We start from the raw sequence: 23,164 nt of genomic DNA on the forward strand, positions 1-23,164 counted from the left end.
TCCAGCAATCAATTTGTCTTTGTTGCTCAAATATTGTTCCATTCTAGAAGTAATTATCAATTTCATCTATTAATAATAATTATAATATTTAGATTCACTGTCGTTTGACATTTTCTATTTTTTTTTTCGATTTTCCCTCAAATTTACTTTCTAAAATTTGTTATCACTTGCAAATAACTACAATTGAGATGCAATAAGTCATCCTTTTTGGATGGAGATTTTCTCTATAGAAAAAAGCTGTATTAGACTGTTCGCTTTTTAGACTTTGTATGATTTTCTTATTCAAGTACCACTTGGAAACCTATTCATTCATAGGTATTCAAGTGGATTCTACAATTTAAAAAGTAATTTTAAAACATTCACTACTTATGAGTTCTATGTTCAGTCTGAGGATGACCATCTTTATTGTTTTCTCGAACTGACATTTCATTGACGTTAAGTAAATATCAGTTATGCAACCCAATATACCAGGACGATTATGTTGATTGCCTAACCATCTTACAAAGTATCTGAAAGTTATACATCTTAATATGTATTTTACTGGTTGTCTATACTCAAACTGGCAGACAAGACATAAAAATATCTTATACTAAGTAACAGATACAACCTCACATTGTTTTGGTATAGAATTTGGCATACATCTCGTTCCCCTGTATTCAACAAACAATTTATTGCGAGTTTCAGATATTCTATTAAAACCTAATATATAAATTCAATTTATAAAATTAGTCATAAATGGTTACTTTAAGTATGATGTTACATTATTTACATTATTTACAATATTTATTCTTTCTTTAATCTGATGACATACTAAGCTGCTTGAAATGGGAAACTTCTTTCGCTCCAAGTTTTAACACCCTCAATAAATGCTATGTATATAGGTAGATAGATAAACTTGTTCCGCTCAATCTCCGACATAAAATGTCATTAACTTCAAAAAAGTTTCTCCCTTAAGTTTAATTAATGAATAAATTCTAAATGACAATTTTGATCCATTTAGTCTAACTATTACATTGAGAAAAAAATTGTATGTCGCGTACGTAAAATCGTATGTTACATTTGTAAATCATGTAGTTTTTGACTTAACGTACAGCAAACGTATAACTGAAAACGCATGTTTTATAATACTTTCTTATAAGTGTTCTATCTGTACGTACTTTCTGTATGAAACAATACAGACGGTCAGGATCTCACATACAAATGGACGTATATAACATATAGCTGCCAAAGGTAACATACATATATGTATGTAATATAACAAAGACTCTTAGATATCAAACATCCTGCAACGGCATGATGTAACATCTAAGGGCAGTGCCTATGTAGCATATGGATAACGTATGATCCGTACTGATTTCTGTAGTAAGCAAGATGATTCCGTATATTTGTAAAATATACCGATGTCCGAAGAACGGTTTTTCTCAGTATAAATTTTCAAAACAGTTATTGTTAACAATATTAAGTTTCTCCTAAAATATTTTTTTTGGGCGCAAAACATTACTCTAACGGCTCTAAGAGCATTTCGTTTGAACTACAAAACCCGTAAACCCATTACATCCAGCGATTTGACATTCTTCTTTCCTATGAAGTGACTGATTATCCTTGATTATTGAACTCCTCATTAACTTTTAACTTCAACATGCAGTGATTAAATATATTTTCTTGTTATAATGTGAAAAGAAAAGGTGAACATGCTGCTATTTCTTCACTAAAATTGAAATGTTCAAAAAAATCCCAAAAATTTCCCAAGCAAGAAAGCCGTAGAAAAAACTTCCTTTTCTTTTTTTTAAAAAAAAAGCCGTTTTTCGAGCCTTTCCATCGATAATTTACAATCGAAATTCTCAATATATCTTAATAATGTTTTACAACTGTTAATGCATTTTAGTATTAATTATCATGTGTATGTTTGTACCATCCAAGGTAGGTAGTGTCAAATCATCAATCACAGCATGACATTTTTCTGACTTTAATCTATATAAATAGTGTTATAAATGATCAAATAAGTAACTACTTTCATTATATCTTCTCTGTCCAAGCCAGTTCAGTGATAAGATTTTCCTATTATCCATAGTTCTATCCCTATTACTATCAAGTACAAGTGCAATAATATGTTAATACATCCATACTAATTTAGAAAACTGTTGTTTAAAAGTTTTGCTACATATAATTTTGTTACATTATTATAACTATATTTTTCACTATGTTACAATCAAATAATATTGTTACAACTTTCAGTTTAACATAGACGATTAAGCCAATCAAAAAAAATAGCATTGGCAGCACATGCAATAGGAAAAATCATAAAAGTTTAATTGAAAATAAGTTAGGTATTAGCAAACAATGGATGGACATAAAAAGGTTATTAAGAATTTCAATAAAGATAATATTAAAAAATACCACTTTGAATAAAAAGTTTGAAAATGTATGAAATTTATTATATATATATATTGTATTTGGTATTTACGTGCCTCAGTAAAATGCAACACTTTGTCGTCTAGCATTGGTTCTAAAATAACTTATTATCTTGTAGTGATCACTTCGTAGCTAGCCTAGTTGCACGAAATTACATATAACTTTGAAAAATGTTATCATATTTCACAAAATATCAAGTTATGTTTCAAAGACTTTTCAGAGACCCTTATATTTGTGATATAGAAGTAACCTTTATTACCAACAGACAAATAATATTATTTTCAAGTTTTTTTTTATATGCGTGTTGCGTGAACTCCATTACCTTATGCAGTCTCCTACTTATAAACGATTCGTTAAAAAACAGTTACAGTTTTAAGTTTTCTTAATTGCACTTTATTCTCATATATAGATTATACACATCCATCTTCCTGATCTATTATGTATTTCTCATTAATGTTTTAAATTATAATTAATTTTGATCTAAAATAGATAAATAAAAAATGTTTCATAGATTTCATAAACCAGCAAAGAGAAGAGGAAATTCTTCGTATCTTTAACATTAGGATTACCATACATCAGCATTTATACGAACATATCCTAACTTTGAGAGTAAAAGTTTCCGTCCGCATACTTTGCTTTGCTACTGTTACATAAACACATAGTTATATTTAAATGGTTAAATTCTAGGTACACCATGGTTATCTTTCTTATTATTGTGTTTATTATATGCTTTCAGGCCAGCATATGAACCAGGTAAGGAGGATAGTGCATTCCAACTACAAGTATGTCCACATTTTGGCATTTTCAGAATGTGGTAACTCTACTTAATATAAATCAAATTTTGAGCTTGAAATTTCGACATTCAATATACAGTAGATTTCTACATTGACATCCTTACGTCAGCTGCCCACACTAACCATTATAAAGCAGCAAGTGTAAGTGAGAATCAAAGCAGCTTTACGTTGGTGTTCTATCAGTAGTGATCACGATTAAAATAACCAAGTGATGGGATATTGGTGGGACTAAGCAATAAGTGGATAAATATTATCCCAGTCGAAAGGCAAAGTACGTCAATTGATATTTTAAGGGGAGATCAATTGAATGATTGGTTACATTGAACTTTTTTAGTCACTTTTTTCAGTACTGAGTTTATATGAGAGCTTAACGTGAGATGTGAGCCTCATGAACCCCTTCCAGGAATCGAACTCGCGTCTTCTTCGCTGAAGGTACTCGTGCTGACCATATAAAAACTTACGGATTTATTTATAGTAGTAACAAGTTGTGTAAATTCCTTGTTACTTGTCACTTATAGAAGAAAAGAAGGGAAGAAGGCGTTGAATTTTAGAATCCTTATGTAGATTTAAAGGTGATACTATTTTGGGAGGGATGAATCAATAGAATTTGGGGGAGATGCATGAGCACTTCTGAAATTTTAGTATTGGTATCACAATTTCGTACAAATATTTTGTGTACACTATATGAAGAAACTACAGTACATGACATCGTCTTTAGGAAAAGATATAAATTAGAAAACAGTTAATATCTAATAGTATAAAAAGAAAGGCTTGAGGTATTATTTGAAGCTTGATATATTATAGTTTTAGAAAAACAGTATAAGTATTGTATGGTTCCTGGAATTCCATGAAAAGCAAAATATGTCTATTTTGTAAGTTTAAGCTTCTTGACTTCTGTTATTCACAGTTTTCCTTGTGTGTTAGAATAATTGAAGCGGTTAGAGGATAAAGGTGGTATGTAACTAATTTAACATTTCGGAAAAAAATTGACTTTCACAACTTTGTCTATTAGTATACACACTTCATCGTTCCTAAATCTCTTCACTCAGGCAAGGACTCGATAAATGAATGTAGCGTAACTAATATATGACATGTACACTCATGTTCGCAATTATTGTCGCATGTCTATAAATATGTTGTTGTAAATATAATTTGATAACGAATTCGCCGGGTATTTCTTATAATGTTAGTATGTGTATAATCAGCAAAGACATGTGGCATATTTCATGTCAAAAGAGTAGTAAATAAGAACAATAAAACGAAAACAAAACTTTCTTGTCCATTTAGCAACATTTTGTTCTACTCGTTCTAATTTCCGTATTTATAATTCTTTTCCTATGACATTTACCACAAATATACATTTCCCGATTATACACATAGTATCAGTATTAAAAGTACCCTACCAAATCATTATCAAATTATATTCTTACAAGAAGACATTTATAGATATGTGACAATCATTTTGGACATAAGTGTACATGAACCGCCAGAATTCAACGTTTATAAAAATGTAACATAACACTTTCATCCTCTAAGCGCTTCAAATGTTTATAATCATTAGAAGTTATTACAACTTTGTACTAAGTATTTGGTCTAGGAATTAATTCGTGCGGGTGGACAAGAGATGGCGCAACGAACGGAGCGTCCCACAGTTCCGTGTATCCACACATGTGTTGCAAACCCCTGTCATCGCGTATCGTTCGTAGTATAGGGCAGTGGATTAAAGCGTCAACAACACCAGTTTGTAGTTAAGTGAACATGGCGCAATTTGTGCCTGATAAAGTGTTTTTGCGGGGTGTCCTGTTGCATTACTTTAACATGCAGAAAAGTGCGACTGAAAGTCATCGTATTTTGGTGGAAGTGTATGGTGACCATGCTCTAGCTGAGCGAACGTGTCAGAAGTGGTTTGCACGGTTTAGAAGTGGTGATTTCGGCTTGGCAGACCAAGAGCGAGCTGGACAGCCAAAAAAATTTCAATACGAAGAATTGACAGCATTGCTCGAGCAGGATTCGTGTCAAACGCAGGAACAACTTGCAGCAGCATTAGGCGTTGATCAAACAACAGTCTCCAAACGCTTGAAAGCCATGGGAATGATTCAAAAGATGTCACATTGGGTTCCACATGAATTGAGAGACAGAGACGTTGAAAGACGAAAAACCATTTGCGAATTGCTGCTTCAACGACAGAGCAGAAAGGGGTTTCTGCATCGAATTATTACGGGTGATGAGAAGTGGATCCATTACGAGAACCCTAAACGAAAAAAGGCCTGGGTGAAACCAGGTGAACCAGGTCCATCACAATCAAAACGAGATATTCACTGTGCAAAGGTTATGCTGTGCATATGGTGGGATATGAAAGGTGTGGTGTACTATGAGCTGCTGCAACCGGGTGAAACTATGAATGGAGAACGTTATCGACGACAATTAATGCGTTTGAAGCAAGCTCTGGCCAGAACACGACCAGAATGGGAGAACAGACATGATAAACTTATTGTTCAACATGATAACGCTCGCCCACATGTCGCAAAACCGGTCAAAACCTATTTAGAAAATGTCGGATGGGAAGTTTTACCCCACCCGCCGTATTCACCAGACGTTGCTCCTTCGGACTACTACTTGTTCGATTGCATGAACAACGATTTGATTGGACAGCGGTTTACTTCTTCAGAAGATATCGAAACATGGGTCTCTGACTGGATCGCTTCCAAGGATGAGGACTTCTTTCGCCACGGAATCCGTACATTGCTTGACAGATGGGCGAAAGTGGTGGCTAGCGATGGACAATATTTTTCTTAAGGTATTTATGTATTTTGTGTTTGTACTACAGCTTCAATGTGTGCGTACCAACCGCACGAATTAATTCCTAGACCAAATAGTTTTAAATTCTTATGATCTTCTTCAATAATTCTTAATTTCTTTCTTCTTTCTTTACAGATTTGAGCAAGACTTACAGAATGAAGTCTAAAAGTATATATTGGAAAGAAATTTCAGTGTCTAAACTTTGTACTTCTGTGTCCAACAAGAAATTTAAACTAACATCACTGTGATACTCATAATTGTGCAAACGAGACGTGTGATTGATTGTACTTGCATTTTTTTAAACAAATTAAAAGAGTTGTTCCTTAAAGATAAAACTAAAAGAATTAGAAGAACATTTTAAAAACTTGTAACATATACATACATAAAAATACTTCGAAACTAAGCAAATTGTTTTGTAACTCTTAGTGACAAACAAGAAAAACAAGATGAGTGTTGTTTAATTGTTTAAAATCAATATTGTTGTTTGTTTCGAGAAGTTATTCAAAAAACAATATTTGTGTTTGTAAGACTATACAAAAGAATAAAATCAAATTGAAATATATGTTTAATTTTCTCTTAAATATCGAAGAATTAAAAACAAATAAAAGATACATAATTCAATTTACGTCCATCTTCCTGATATTTTATGTACTTCATTAATGTTTTCTAATCTTCATTTATTTTGGGCTGAAGTATACTTAAAAGCTATTTCACATACTTCATATATCAGCATAGAGAAGAGGAAATTGGTTATATGGTTAAGATATGTTAAATTTGAACGTGAGAGTTTTTGTTTAGTTTCTTATATACTTTCGAAATTCGATCATATATATATATATATATATATATATATATATATATATATATATATATATATATACTTTTAGTTATTTAATGTTTAAATTTATATAATCTCTTCTTCATAAATCAATACAATTCAGAGCCTCATTATATTCTAAAGATGTTCTAAAGACGTAATAGGGAATGTGTGTTTTCTTAACTTTAAATATAATTCATTGCATAACCCAATTAGAAGCTATTATTAGTAATGATTTGAAACGAATTTAACTTAATATTTTTAATAATAGTGATATTGGTCATACAAAATTCAATGTAAATTAACTGAATTTTTGCTTACCACTTAAAAGTAAAGAAATATGAAGTGAAAGTCTTATATGTTTTTACTTGAAATTCTTCCGATATAACCTAGTTATTTTATTTTTTTCACTTTTGAACTAACAGATAATATATTTTTATATACTTCTACATTCTAAACATTATATGTATACCTTAAATGAACATATATAACTTACACAAATAACTATTAAAGCAGCTGAAATGTGCTATCCATAAGGTTGGATATAACTAATATTCCATACAAAATGATACGAAGAACATTTTCTCTATTTTCAAACAAGATAATAGAAACAAACACATTCAAACAAGAAGTTAGTCACAAAGAATGAAGGGCACTTTACAAATAACTGACATTATATATATATATACCCATGTCGATCAGAGTGAGAATATAATACTAGAACATAGACAACTATATTTTAATAATGAACGAAGAAGACTCAACAAAAGAAAGTGAAGATAAAATAAGAGAGCATAGGCTTGAAATGGGCCAAAATTTACTACGAGATAATGATGCATTAGATCGTCTTCGAAGGAAAGATAATCCTGGACTGAAACAATGATTCAAATGTACGAAATAGTGACTAAACTTTCTACCGAAGTCCAGTTACACTAAAGTTGATTATTAGGTTTCATTATATTAAAGACCATAGAATAATACGGCGCTTAATCTTACAAGTGATTTTTACGTCATCTTTCTGTTTAAAAAATCAAGAATAATGTTAACATTTTTTCAATCCCATAAGACCTAAATTGGCCACATTTGGTTCCATAAAAAGTGATCAATGAAGTAAAAAAAAGTATGTGGTTATACTTACATATTTAAACAATATGTCGGCAAATTATCAGGTGATAAAGTTATCACTGCAGTGGTCGCGCGTTCTACTATTGTAGAACAGGTGTTTTATTTTTAGAATCTTGAGCAATTGGCAACACGCTCGACCTTAAGCGGTTATGTACCTTTCTCCGAATACCTTCTGTACATTCGAGTCAATTTTCAGCACTTGTTCTTGCACCTGCTCATATTTGTTCCATGATTTCATAAGTGTTCTACTATTGTAGATCGCGCGACTATTGGCGTACAAGTTTGTTTCATATTAGTGATTTATTTCGTTTTACATTTTCACGTTATTTTTGTGAAATACGTGTTTGTAATATATGAAATGTCAGTGCATGACAGAGAACAAGTGCGTCTTTAGTTAGTAGATGCAGAAAGTGACTATGAAAGTGCATTTGGGATTGAAGACATGTAGGAGCTCGAGGAAGATTTTGATGAAGAAAAAGTTGACTACAGTGATACCGAAGATGTACGAGGCAATATACCGGAAGAAGAAGAAGAAAACATACCAGTAAAAGCCAGTATTGAAGTCATGGATCTTGCTGCATCACCTTCTCTCGATACTCGTGCGTTTTATATCGGTAGAGAGAAGAACGTAGAACCTTCTGGCTGGTATGTAGATCACATAATGCCAAGAAACCCACGAACACTCAATTTCAATATAATACCAGCTTTTCATAGGCCTGGCCAACAAGGCATCTTTTTCAATGCCTAATTGATGATGAATTGAGGAAAAAACGTAGCTGGTGTTAATGCTCTTAATATATTTAGAGCATATAAGAATAATGAGAATGTCAGGCGAATGAATTTTCCCCCATGATCTAGGTTTTGATCTAGGTTTATAAAACCAGCAATAAGCCAACGTTTAGCCGTGGAATCCTTGCCAAACGAGCTTCGACGTAGAGGAAACTTCTGGTTGGCTTCAATGAAGGTGTTCCATTACCACAAGACGGAGATTCTGGGTTTGGAAAATGTGTCCTTTGTTGCCATTCTCGCAACAAGTCAAGTAAAAACTTTTGAAAAATGCCAGAGATTTGTGTGCCCAGACCAGCAGAAAGGCGTGTGTGACGATTGCTTGGAGTAGGCAGTCATTCAAAACGAGTACATCAAATCATTCTACCTGTACGATGTATAATAAAAAAGATTTATGCTGTTATATGAACACTTATACCGAAACATTTGCTCGATTTTCAGTTCAACATTGTCATATATTAAATATGATATAGGCCTACCAAATGTTTATTTCTGTCAATGTTCTTGTATTAATCAAACAAAATAATTTTAAAATATTTTTAAACGTGTATAATACTATAACTAACATACCCAAGACCGAATATCGCTAAAAATCATATCGCTATAGATAAATACTGATGTTCTACAATAGTAGAACGCGCGACCAATTACGTAAAGGTGGAGGGCGCGACCAACTCAGTGTTAACGATGTGGACAATTTTACAAGTTTCAGTGTAACTATTTTTGTGCTTACAAAGTACTACAGCCTATAGTAGTTAGTGTTCTGAAGAATTTTCTCATTGTTGTTCAGTACATCATCAAAATGTGTGACTTCACAATTGACTTATGCTGTTTCAGTGAATAATCTTTTGAAGACACTGTACTAAAAGAGAAAAACATTGTAAACCTTTAACATTGTTTTTGATATATTGCAGTATTTGGAAAGAGTGTTGGATATCTTGGTTTTAAAAATAATATTGAATCTAGGAAATTCGCGAAATTAATTCATTGGCTACTTTAGGTCATTATAACATCCCGTGGATAATAATTTTGTTGAGTAAGAATAAAGCAGTTAAAGAACTAGGTATTGTTGCACTTTTTCTAATTTAAACATTATACATTTCATTTTCCCCATAACAATCTTAGTATATCTTCAGATTTCTCTGTTTGGCGTCCTTACATTTTTTCTTCTCTTCCTCCTGGCTGCCTGGACAATGTATTTACTGGTATGATTCTACCACTGAATAAAGACATGTTGAAAATGGATATATTACATGGAATGTTTTTGATAAGATTTTTTTTAAAAAAAATATCACTGAATGATATTAGCTCATGTAAAAAGAGAAGTTACAACATCAGAAAAGATAACACAGGCTATATATAATCCGTCATCTTTCAACATTACCCATCATTCTCATCAACTTTTACACTAAAATTATTATATTACTAAATAGTTGCTTATAACAAAGCTCAGTGATATATGTGAGTGAGACCTTGGTCTGCACCTGAAGATACAAAACCTCAACAATGGTTATCAAAGAAAAAGTCCGGTTACATTATCTCATGTAATGCTTCTGTGAGACATGATAAGCATTTACTGTCATAAACGAAAAATGTAATTGGACAATTATGTCAGTGGAAAAAAATATTTGAAGCTTTGGATTTATTTTACTTTAAGTACGAACCATCAAACTATTGAATAATAAGGAAGGATGATCAAACATTTTTTAAAAAAATGAAAATTTCTTCTTCTTTATGCTGTCGTTTTTAATAAATAAGAGATATTTAATATAAAGAAAAAAATTAGTTATATTACTGGGATGTTTTCTATTTTCCATCTTCCCTTAACGTATAAGTACACTGTATATACATACTGTTGATGTAAACAGGGAGTAAATTAAATATTGTATATGAATGTATGTAACGTTAACAATGCTGCAACTTTGTACATAAAATAAAAAATACCTAAACATACATATGATTAATGCTATACAATTCGTGCAGAAAAATGGTTTGTATGTATGTGTGCGTGTGTGCATGTGTTACATATTCTTGTTGTATCTTCAGAATGTATGTATGTGTGCGTGTGTTGTGATTTTATATTATGGAATGTGAAGAAACAAAGCTTGAGTTGTACTTTGCAGCTAATATTTTGTACGTGAAATAAGAGTGGAGAACAGAACAGACAGAAATACAATGTTCTAAATGAAAAGGTTAAACGAATAATTGAAAAATAAATAATTATTTATTCATATGAGACTCATTACAATTAATAACAAATTTTGTCCTGGCGTTTGTTGTATTTTTCTGTCAGAATGGGGTATTTTTGTTTGCTTAGCACCAAGTTTAGATTTGTTTTTAAACAGATAAATAAATATCCATCTTATTTGTTTGTTAAATATATTTATTTCATATTTATACCTTCCTTATTTTGATACAGTTACCACGAAAAGCGTATATATTTCCCCTTATAGCCCCTTCTGTCAATAATTTTGCATCAAATGTAAGTAAAACCAACAAATAAAGTTATGATGAATCAGTGTAGGCAGAACGTTATTTCGAAAGTATCCAATATGGATTAAAAACATAGAAGATTGTACTATTTCTTAATAACGCTAATTTTCCATAGTACTATAATTGGCTAGTTAGAGAGCTCAGACCATCTAAACAAACTTCTTTTCTACAGTACTGTGGACAATTATGCACTCTTGCTGCATGTGATGTGATATGAAGTTTCTATATACCAATTAAATATGCATATTAACAATCTAAATTTGGTATATTCAAAATGCGGTAGAAGAAACAGAAAAATCTTGCAAGCAATAGTAATATTTCGTTGATTTCTTTTAAAAAATTACTTAGAATAGCCTTCGAAGGATATGAATTCTTTACAGTATTAGAAATTAAGGTGCTTTGTGTGGAAAGAATCTCAATTAGTGGTGAAGACTTGGTTAATCAGTTTGATTGGATCATCATGCTGATAGAGGGAAAGGCAGAAGGAAACCCAGGAAGAGAAAGACCAATGATAGAATATCTAGATGCAGTTACGAAGAAGAGGCCTTATCAAAGTATAAAACATCTCTCCCAAGCGAGAGAAAAGTTTTTAAATTTCCATGTTGCCCACCAACATTTTGTAGAAATAAATGAATAAATACTTGCATGTTCTTACTAAAATTATCTTAAAATACCGATTTCCGAAGGAGGAAGGTACTTAACTCGAATTACAACTCGAATACTGTTCATACTGTACTATGAAGTATTCCCTTATGTAAAAACGTTCTTGGAATGGGACATTAAATCCCAATTGATTAACCCAACACAGTAAGAAATATGGCTCAGTGCGTCATAGAAGGAATAATATTAAGTGTGCGTAATATCAGATTGTCTGAAACAAATTGAGCGTTCGGAGATCAAAATTGAAAAGACATTTATTGACACTTAAAAATAAAATTATGAAAGCATTTATGCACAGTTTTATTTGATCACTTTCTGTCATTGTTCTGGCAACACCCAAATCCCGTTCCTGTAGAAATTGTGTTGTTTCTGGTTAAAAAAAAAAAAAAGACTAGTGATGCTCACCCCTTTTCTTTCAAACTAACTTGACGCCATCCCACAGAATTCCACAAGGGTCTGAAACAAATTATAAGCTGACAGTGCCAGGTCCAAAGTATACGATAGATATGTTGAAACCTGTCAGTCAGCCATGGTATACGATAGATATATCTCAACTTTTGATCTATCCTTAAAGATGTATGCGGTCTGTAATTTTCAGCATTGGCCAATTCTGGCCGTTTCTTTTGAATTGCTCTGTGCACTCGTGCAGTTGTTGACATTATAAATTAAAGTATTTCGTTCTATCCCCAGCAGCAAGTCGTAATCCACGATGTCCTTCCAATCCCACCAAAGGAATAACATAAACTTTTGGACGTCGGTGTGGGCTTTGCACACAGACCGTAGAGCTTATCCTCACTTTGACAATGATTTTTTTTTTCGCACATTGTTGTAGAATACCCACTTTTATCACTCGATAGTAACCGCTTCTAAAATGGATCGAGTTTGTTACATTTCAGTAGAGATTGTACATAGAAATTCGATCGAGTAAATGCTTATGAATCAGATTATTTGGTAATCAAACTTCGAACTTCTTTTTGTAGCTGCTTTCAATAAATGGTTTATTACTTTTTAGTGATTGATGTTTAGGTCAATGGCGATATCACGGCTGCCTATATGTCGGTCTTGCTCCATTGTTGCTAGAACATCATCCACTTTTCCTGTGATTTTCGCCCACTGTGAATAAAATTTTGTACATCGAAATTTCCATAACGAAAGAGGATGAAACATATTTTGGCTGTTGCATTTTGATAAATATATTTTCCATAAACACCACAATTCTTTTCATTGGTTTGTAACACTATTTTCACCTTTATCGGAATGAAATTGAAAAATGTAGCGCAGTTTTGCGGAAAGTTCATACATCTTCACGGCGCTAAACCTAACATTTGATTATAAGAATTCCGACACGTTACACATATCTACTAACTTCAAGTGCCAGGTATCAAATGGCGTTAGACCTAATCAGCTGCGACTCATACCCTGAGATTTGATTCACTAAGGGTCATTTCGTGCCAAAATGTTTAATACTTTTTTGATTACCTATTTTTTTTTTATACTATTCAATGTTGTATACATTTGAGTTCTAAATTAAAATATCCCCAATTGACGAACCCATTTTGGCAAATAAATTATTTAGTCTATGGCAACGGACAGATTCTAAAATTTTTCATAGTTTAACATACAAATTTAAATTAAATGCTAAATTAATGTATAAAGGGCTCTGAGTTTATATTTTAAGAGGTTCTGACAGTGACTTCGTATCAATAAATTCCCTTTGAAAGAGGCACATTACTCTTCCGGTACAGCCAAATATCTTTCTGATCAGCTTTCAGTGTCCAAACTGTGTTGCAATATAGCGAAATGCAAAGCAAACCATTGTGAGAATACCAAGAAAGCTTCAGATGGAGATCTACAAAAGAAGGCCTCCAAGTTCAAACGAGCGATGGGTGGAATCTTAGAAACTTTCCAAAACGTTTAATAAGCCTTTAATGTTAATTTTTAACTTCATGCAAAGCGTTGAAGTCTTTGTCCAAGATTAGTTCCCGTGGAGAAACATGGGCGGTGTTATGCAACAACCATTCAACCCACGAGTCAGTTTCACAGTGGACGAAATGCACAATCTAGCTGTGCAAAAGTCCAAAATCAAGTTGCTTGGAATTGCACCCATTGTACCCGTAATGAGTCACAAAGAAATCACAGATGACAGGGACAACAGTGGAAAAACATAACGTTCTGCAGGGAAATCGGTTTGGAAGTATAAAAGACGGGTTGTGATACAGTAGCAAATATTACTAATGGTGGTCAGATTTAGAGGGTCAAAGTTAACCCATCGTGCTGAAAGTTTGGTCGACTATTAGAAATCGAGAACTGCTGCATTTGCTGCTGCAGGGATGCTATGATTGAAATACAAATTGACTGAAAAATTAAATGCGTTTACCACAAGTAAAACGCATACAACATCGGAAGTTGCTGTTTGTACAAAATGGTATGTGATATTGCATTTTAAGGGAAAACGATATAGATATCCACCTATATCCACCTTGAAATTTGTTTATGTGCAATAAATGAATGTTCTCCTGTGCAATAATGGTGACATTAGTTGCAGAAAACTGCAACCTGATGAGTGTTTAATCATTTTAGATACGATACTTACATCCCGGAGAAAGCGGTTTGATATTTGGCGTGAGGAAAAAACCCTAACTCCCAAAAATTCTGCAGTTGCAACGTATGCCTAGAGCAGACAGGGACCGGAGAAGACAAACACAGATGAAAATTAGTACATTCAGCAGCAAGTAAACAATTTTAATAGCAAAGTGTATAAAAAATGGCAGAAATCGAATCGTGCACTGAAGGCATTTTTATCATGAGATAGTGTGGCTGGATAATAATGTCAGCATGGTGCCTCAACACTAACAATATGATCCAAAACCAGAAGCAACATCCTGAAGCACACTCGGAAAACCACCGAAGGAATTTGAACAACTTTCCGTACCGGCAAAGAAGAGAAAGATTTCCTCATTAGTGAAAACACACTCAACAAAAGAGTTAACATTTGTCGCCCAAGGTAGTTTATGTTTGCCTGAGAGAAGAGATGTAGCTTGCTGCTTGTTTGACAGACCTCCGCACCAAGCTTTTTGCCAGTTTTATTAAAATGTTGGATATTGTTATCCAGCCACTTCCCATCTCATGATAAAAATGCCTTCAGTCCACGATTCGATTTCTGCCATTTTTTATACACTTTGCTATTAAAATTGTTTACTTGCTGCTGAATGTACTAATTTTCATCTGTGTTTGTCTTCTCCGGTCCCTGTCTGCTCTAGGCATACGTTGCAACTGCAGAATTTTTGGGAGTTAGGGTTTTTTCCTCACGCCAAATATCAAACCGCTTTCTCCGGGATATAAGTATCGTATCTAAAATGATTAAACACTCATCAGGTTGCAGTTTTCTGCAACTAATGTCACCATTATTGCACAGGAGAACATTCATTTATTGCACATAAACAAATTTCAAGGTGGATATAGGTGGATATCTATATCGTTTTCCCTTAAAATGCAATATCACATACCATTTTGTACAAACAGCAACTTCCGATGTTGTATGCGTTTTACTTGTGGTAAACGCATTTAATTTTTCAGTCAATTTGTATTTCAATCATAGTACATCCCTGCAGCAGCAAATGCAGCAGTTCTCGATTTCTAATAGTCGACCAAACTTTCAGCACGATGGGTTAACTTTGACCCTCTAAATCTGACCACCATTAGTAATATTTGCTACTGTATCACAACCCGTCTTTTATACTTCCAAACCGATTTCCCTGCAGAACATTATGTTTTTCCACTGTTGTCCCTGCCATCTGTGATTTCTTTGTGACTCATTACGCGTACAATGGGTGCAATTCCAAGCAACTTGATTTTGGACTTTTGCACAGCTAGATTGTGCATTTCGTCCACTGTGAGTTTTGGGGAAATCAGAGTAATAGGACTCTCGATCCCATAAGATATTACCATATGTGGGTTGTTTTTTCTCTTCATAGATGGCAGGTACGAGTTTTATGCAATTTGACTCATCTCGTTCACTCCGTTTCTTCACGCAAATTGTTTACTCTGTACTGGTTACGAAAAGCCTACTGTTGAGTCATACCTTGGGCAAAAAGACGTAATTGTTTCATAATTCGAAACTTATATAGTCAACTACTTCCCTAGATTATTTAAGGTATTCATTTTAAAGTAGCTGGGTGAGCCTCAGAGCCTTATTGTACAGAGATAAAATTACAAAAAGTTTCACATACACCAGGATTCAAATCCGGATCACCTAGTTGGTAGTAAACACCGTATTTACTTTTTGCCTCATAGAGACAATTTAGTTTTACTATTATTTTTTTAAGAAACAGATATGACATTACTTACCGCTTGCTGAATCGTCAAATTTTTCAGAGATACATTTCCATCAGTCGAAAAATAACATAAGATCCAGTCTTCCTTCCAAATAATTTTGTCCAGGGGTAAATTCAAAATGTAAGGAGGTTTCACTAAGATATTACAATTTAAGTTAGTTTAGATCCAGGAAGGCGGCGATACAATCCGAGGAAAGGGAAAGTCAAGCCTTTACGGAAGACAGAAGAAACACTGATTGGATCTAGTTTGTATTTCTTATCCAGAGGTTGATTAATTTATATCGAGTCGAAGTTAATACGCAACTCTACCGCGCATGTGTAACACATCGCTGTAAGATTGCCAAGATGCAAGCAACAATATTTCGTTAGTGACGTAGTAGAATAGTGTTGTTGGGCGTACTTTGATGCTATCGTAGCTGAACAGATTTAGAAGGTGTTCATTATGCCCCTTCCAACGATATGACACATCAAAGAAATATGCAAGTGCGTAATTTTCGAGTAGCTCGTGCCAACGTAATTCGTATTATACGGAAATATGGAGCACAGAATCCTGGTCCCATCACACCGACGCGAGCAGCTAGAACCGTTTCTCAAAAAGGTTTCATGATTGTGGTTCGTTTCTCTCGTTCAGATGCAAACTGCGTCTCCGAAAGGTGGAGTGAAAAGACAAAATCAATCCTGTGCACTACTAGATTCATGTTCTGACTGAAATGTACTAGTATGAAATCCCAGCATTGTACGAACAAGATGTGAGTCAGGTTGAGCTGCATCAAGACAAGCCATCCAGCATCATAACGAAAACATCGCTGGAATTTAATTACAGTATAAAACAGGCAACTGGAATTTCGGCAATTCCTTTCTATGAAATTCATGTCAAGAGTTCAGATGCCAGCCCAATGGATTTTTATGCTTTTGGACTTCTGAAATGGCGTTTGTTCCATAGTTGAGTCCATACTCTCACCGGCCTGTGGAAAGTTTGTAAAGAGGACCAGGATGCAATACCCATTGACTAGCTGCAACACAGCCTCCTGCAATGCAAAGTGTGCTGCCGGTAATTGTCAATAGAGGTGGCCTGCAGATCGAACACAACCGGTGGTGGAAACACGGCATTTCCTAGGTAAGAGTCACCTTCAAATTCGGTTCAAAATAAGGATATCAACCTCTATATTACTTGAATCTCTTGTAGCCGAACAGTTACATCATCACACATCACCCAACTATTAACTGTTTAGTTGACTATAACTTTTCGTGGCTGGAATGCCATGACTTTTTTATTTATTACATAAACATATTAATAAGTGATAGTAAACTACATTTTATTAAAACAAATACAGTAAGCAACCTTGAGAAAGAGGAAACTGCTTGCAACTTTGGAGTTTGGATCACCCCCAATAAAGATGTTCTTGATGTGATTGCGTCTATCGATAGTTGTGAAAGAGAACTTTTAGTATCAGTATTGTTTCAGAAATATCTGCGGCATTACATAAAGAATAAAAATGCACGACTCATCACCCTCGAAATCATACTACAAACGTGAAATTTATACAGAATACTTGTTTCGTGACGAAAGCAGGAGGTGTGGAAGGAGTTTTGGAAATGCAATCCTAAGTGGAGTTAAGGGATTCAAAGGACCCCGCTCAGAGCTTATGGAAATCAAGTTTCCGTTAAATTGGTTGGTATTGCAGTATGTTGTGTATTTTGGTCCCCTGATAAAAAGTCTCAATGGGTACGAAGCCCGGAAATCACACGTTTTTGAAATATCTGCTGATTATTGTCGTCACTTGAAGACATAGGCTCCGTAAACTGAAAATAATTAGGTCGATATTTTATCTATGAAGTATGAATGAGTCCCACTAGGGTATACTAGGGTTTTGGGGGTCGCTGATTCCGAACTCGAAGTCGGTTAACCTCCATTACGTCAGGTTAAAGGTCATTTGAAGGTCAAATCGGGAGAGAACGTAAAAATCTGAACAAAAATTACCTTAAATGTTTTCTGAGTCGCTGGATCCGACTACGTCGCTTTCTTGACCCGACAAGGTCATTGCAGGGTCATTTCAAGGTCAAACTTGAAAAACCGTCGAATTTTCAATTAGATAGAAATGGATTTGAGTCAGGATTGTTATACTTTGGAATCTTTTTAAGATTTAGATACGCTACTCGATATCAGCTTTGTATACGTTTTGCAGTGAATTATGACGAATTATTGGCCATGGAAGTACATAATCTGATATTAGGATATTAATGCACTTTGTAAGTCCGGTGCTAGTACAATAGGTTGTTGTGCACATGTAGCCAATGTCCTATGGGTTTTATAATGGGCCCGACATCAACAACAAATCAAATACCCTAGTCGAGCTCTGCTGGAATACATACATGATGCTGATAATCTTAATGTGAACAACGATAGAAATGAAGGTGAAATACTGGAGGTTGAAGTTCAAGAATGATGAGATGTGAGATGCAGAACAAATGTTTATTGGAGAAAACAATCCTGCAAATGACTTACTGGATAATATAACAATATAACTGGTGGACAATATAACTGGTAAATTCGGTTAACACCGACCTCGGATTTGGAATCAGCTACTCTAGAAACCAATCTAGGAATGTTTTCAATTTTTTTCGGTAATGTTTCAAGTTTGACCTCGAAATGACAATGAATTACCTTGAAATGACCTTGTCAGGTCAATAAAATGACATAATGGGATCCAGCGACTCAAAGAACATTTATGTACTTTTTGTTCAGATTCTTGTAACGTTCCCTCTCGATTTGACCCTCAAACGACCTTGAACCTGATGTGATGGAAGTTAACCGACCTCGGATTTGGAATCAGCGACCCCCAAAACCTTAGTATCCCTATTGAGATTCGTTCATACTTCATAGATAAACTGTCGACCTAATTATTATTTTCAGTTTACGAAAGAGCGTACCGGTATGCCTTTTAAGTGACGATAATATTCAGCGGATGTCTCAAAAATATGGGGTTTTCGGGCTTCATGCCCATTGAGACTTTTCATTGGGAGACCAAAACACACAACATACTGCAATACTGGCCAATTTAACGGAAACCAGATTTCCATAAGCTCTGAGTGGGGTCATTCGTTGCTAAAATTAATGTATCTTACTAATCGGTAAAGTTAGAAGAATGAAGCTCGGTATACAAACTCTTCATTAAAGATGAGGGAATTCATGTTTCACCGTTTTCGAAAATTCTGATTTGAACGAAGAGAGTGTTTCTAAAATAGTGAATTTTTCATTTAGTTAATCGCTAAATGTCGAATGTGAGTACTCGCATAAATGATAGAGATGGTACATCATCATCATCATCATAGGTATTCTGCCTTTATTGGTAGGTCACTTGCCGCAGCTGAGAAGCTCCCATGCTCCACGGTCCTCCGCTAACCTTTTCGTCTTCGCGTATGATGTTTCTGTTTTAATATCATCCATTAATTGTAGTCTCCTTCGCCCCTCCCTCTCTTTCCCGCCACCATACCCTCTAGGACGTCCCTCATGATACAATTTCTTCTTAGGCAATGTCCCAACCAGTTTCTCTTCCTCTTCCTAATAATATCTAAAAGTGTTCTTTTCTCACCCACCATTTCTAACACTCTCTCATTCGTTTTCCGCTCTACCCAACTAATTCTTTCCATTCTTCTCCACACCCACATTTCGAAGGCTTCCAGTCGATTTTCGTCACCTTTACGTAATGGCCACATTTCCGCCCCATACAGTACAACACTCCACACGAAGCATTTTATGAGTCTTTTTCTCAACTCTTTATTCAAGGTCCCAGAGATGGTACAGAAATTAGAAAAGGTAGAGATAAAAGATAAAACGAGTAAAAGTATGCTAGAAATTATTAAATGGAATGAGCGAGAGCAAAATTAGATATTATTAAAAATAAGAGAATTAGAGGAAACAATAAAAGAGTGTGATAAAACTAACCGAGCTAAAGCTTCCGAAAAGAATATTATTATGAAAATTAATAGGGTTGAGATTGGCATCGATACTGACATGAATAATTCATTTAAAATAAAAAGTACAGTGGAATATAATAATGAAATGAATACGTTACCAATAAGAAGTGTTGAAAATAATATATCATTAGTACTCGCCAATTGGAAGAGGCAGTTAACGAGATTTTACAGCCTGAAAATCATGGAAATGGAATGTACTATGAAAAGAATAACTTTGTAATGGAAATTACAGATTATTGTGATTTGATACTCCTTGGCGATAATGACGAAAGTTAAAAAATAAGATAGAGCTATTATGGTTATGTTGAATAGTGGTAACGTCATGAGGATATTGTAGATGAATGGTATGAAGATTTAATGAAGATAGTGGATATCAAACAAAAAGATATTTTTGCGACTCCTTTTGGAACCTAAAAAATAGGGAAAATTATAACATGAGGAATAAGTATGTCGATATTCAAGATTTGTTTCATATGCATCCGGAAAAAATATCTAAATACTTGTTTGAGTGTAGAATGTTAGAATTAAATAAGGAAACAGAAGGACTAAATCTGGATATATTCATAAATATTATAGAGAATTGTGCGGAAATAAGGGTTATTGTAAATTAGAATTTCATTAACAAAACGTAGATAAAGATTGTTAAAGAAAAGTTACACTTTCCCATAACTCTTCAGAGTGCTTTTTCTTAATGAAAAGACTTAATCCTTTTAGGATTTCACTTTTTTAGGTAAATTTTAGACTTTCACTCAAACAGCTACTGCTTCCTTACTATTTATTGTAGATCATGGTTCATTCCTCGTCTTTTTCAGGATAGATCATACTTTCCAATGGTACCACTTACTTGTTCGTATGATACATCAGAAATGGGAAAATCGAAAAAGCCGGGAGATGCAGAGGGTATGTCCCGATGGTGCGGACACTTCTCTCCAATCCCGACTATTTTGTAACTTTTGCCTAATGTTAGGGGTGATATTACAGATTTTAATACATGCACTACCAGGAAATACGTCCCTACAACTAGCTAAATGTTAAACGAAAAGTTTCCAGGCAAATTTCATGTAGAAAGTAGGGATACTGAACTCACAAGAGCTCTAAGAAAATTTGTTTTTAAGTAACCGTTATGCCGGCTAAGCTAACGAAGACGTCGATGATGAGAATGAAAGGAATATTGGAATAAAGAAAGTGGGAAGAAGCGGAATCCGGAGAAAACCTACACACACGGCGTTTGTCCAGCACAATGCCCACTAGGAAGGGCTGAGTGGAGTATGGTGAACCATTAAATTCACAGCACTTCAATAATAATAATAATAATAATAATAATAATAATAATAATAATAATAATAATAATAATAATAATAATAATAATAATAATAATAATAATAATGGTATTAAAAGTTTTAAAGTTGCCCTAAAATTTGGCAGAACTTACTTAAAAGTCGGGATTTCGGGGAGGGGGTCCGTACCTCCAAGATACACCTCTGCAACTACCCAAATATTAAACGAAAGCGTTCCACTAGAGTTTCATGTAGAAAGTATTCTACTGTATGTTTTAAGGAAAATAACTGTAATAAAAATAACTGAATATCACTGCAACAGTAAGACACATAATAAACTAACTTTTAGGATATGCAGATGTAATTATAAAAACTTTGCTACAAAAATGCCTAGACAGACCATAATTCAATGAGCTCTGAAATACAAAGTAACAAAATAGCGTATAATATTCAGTCTACAGAGCAATTGTTACTTAATGAATGAAAATACAGTATTGCGAGAATCAAGATAAGACGAGAAATGTTTACGATACTTTTCGTCTCATCTCGATTCTCATCTCCAATGCGTGACGATAATTTGAGTTAGCCTTGTCCCGTCTCGAATGTAAAATATTAATTCTCATCCCGATTTTGTTTGTTTTGTTTTAGAAACGAGATAAGAAATTCTTGTTTTCGTGGTCAATATTAACCAAAACCGAAATTTTTTTGCGAAATGTCACGTTTCTGCTTGTAATGGTATGACCTGAACGATAATAAGTTTCTAACTTTTAATCTTCTACGAGATAATTACTATTATTATTCCTGAAGATTTGATAGTTCAAGTATTGAAACATTCGAGTATTCAAATACCTGAATATAATAAAACGTGTGTCATCGCCGACCAATCACCATCAAAAATCCTAAAGTAAAAAAAAAAAAATATTTGCCCGATGTGAATTAGATCCGAGACCTCCAGATTACTGGTCGAAAACCTTGACCATTGAACCACTTTTACTACGGTTTGTCGTTACTCTCGTTACGTCAGGTTTCTTTTTAAAATTGACCTTAAGAAAAAATTAAAAAATTCACGCGCTTCCGCTCCCACTTGCCGCGGCCAAGTTGACCATCCAGTTCCAAAATGCATCTCAGGTGTTCTTTGGTCCATCTTTGACTTGACTAATAAAAAAGCCGGCTTAAATACCTGTTATACAGGGTGTCCAATATAAAATGCAACCCGGAGTTTGGGATAGTAGAACTTTTGAACCTGAAGCAATACACAAATAATGGTAATACCAAAATGAAGCCTTGTTTATGCATATATTTTTAAACTAGGAAGCAACGATTGAAGTACACTAGGAACAACACAGTAACCGAAGGTGTAAATCTTTTTTTTTTTTTTTTTTTTTTGCAAAACATGTAAATTGACTCGTAAATCATACGTATGGATGTTCTGTCATTAATTTTCAGTTTGTTTAGTTGGAGTAGCTTGGAAACTATGGAGCTGAAAAAACAATTTTTCATTTCCACCGATAACTAAACGGATGAGGCCTCTGTGAGGGGAAACTAGGAAAATCGTAGTTCATAAATTATCACTCGGAGTTGGCAGCCCTGCTGATGTTTCAGTGCATCAAAAGGTGTGTTAAGGATCTGTCTACATTATGCAATTCCTGAAAACAATAAACAGATTCAGACATAAACAGTTAAATTCCA

General features: G+C 34.1%; 1 protein-coding gene across 2 annotated transcripts in view; it reads left to right on the top strand.

The window, feature by feature from the left end:
- The window catches only part of LOC145693108 (acid sphingomyelinase-like phosphodiesterase 3b), a 670,115-nt gene extending 658,863 nt beyond the window's left edge, over positions 1 to 11,252 (top strand). Inside the window, exons 8-9 of one of the 2 annotated variants that reach the window (XM_081768814.1) lie at positions 3,149 to 3,165; positions 6,141 to 11,252. The gene's annotated coding sequence lies outside the window, so the exon portion shown is untranslated. The remainder of the gene's footprint in view (positions 1 to 3,148; positions 3,166 to 6,140) is intronic. The other variant, XM_081768813.1, reaches the window with a different exon arrangement.
- The last annotated feature ends 11,912 nt before the right edge of the window (positions 11,253 to 23,164 follow it).

Source organism: Thermobia domestica, chromosome 8 (genome assembly GCF_964235325.1).
Source record: "Thermobia domestica chromosome 8, izTheDome1.hap1.1, whole genome shotgun sequence".
NCBI classification, from domain to species: domain Eukaryota; kingdom Metazoa; phylum Arthropoda; class Insecta; order Zygentoma; family Lepismatidae; genus Thermobia; species Thermobia domestica.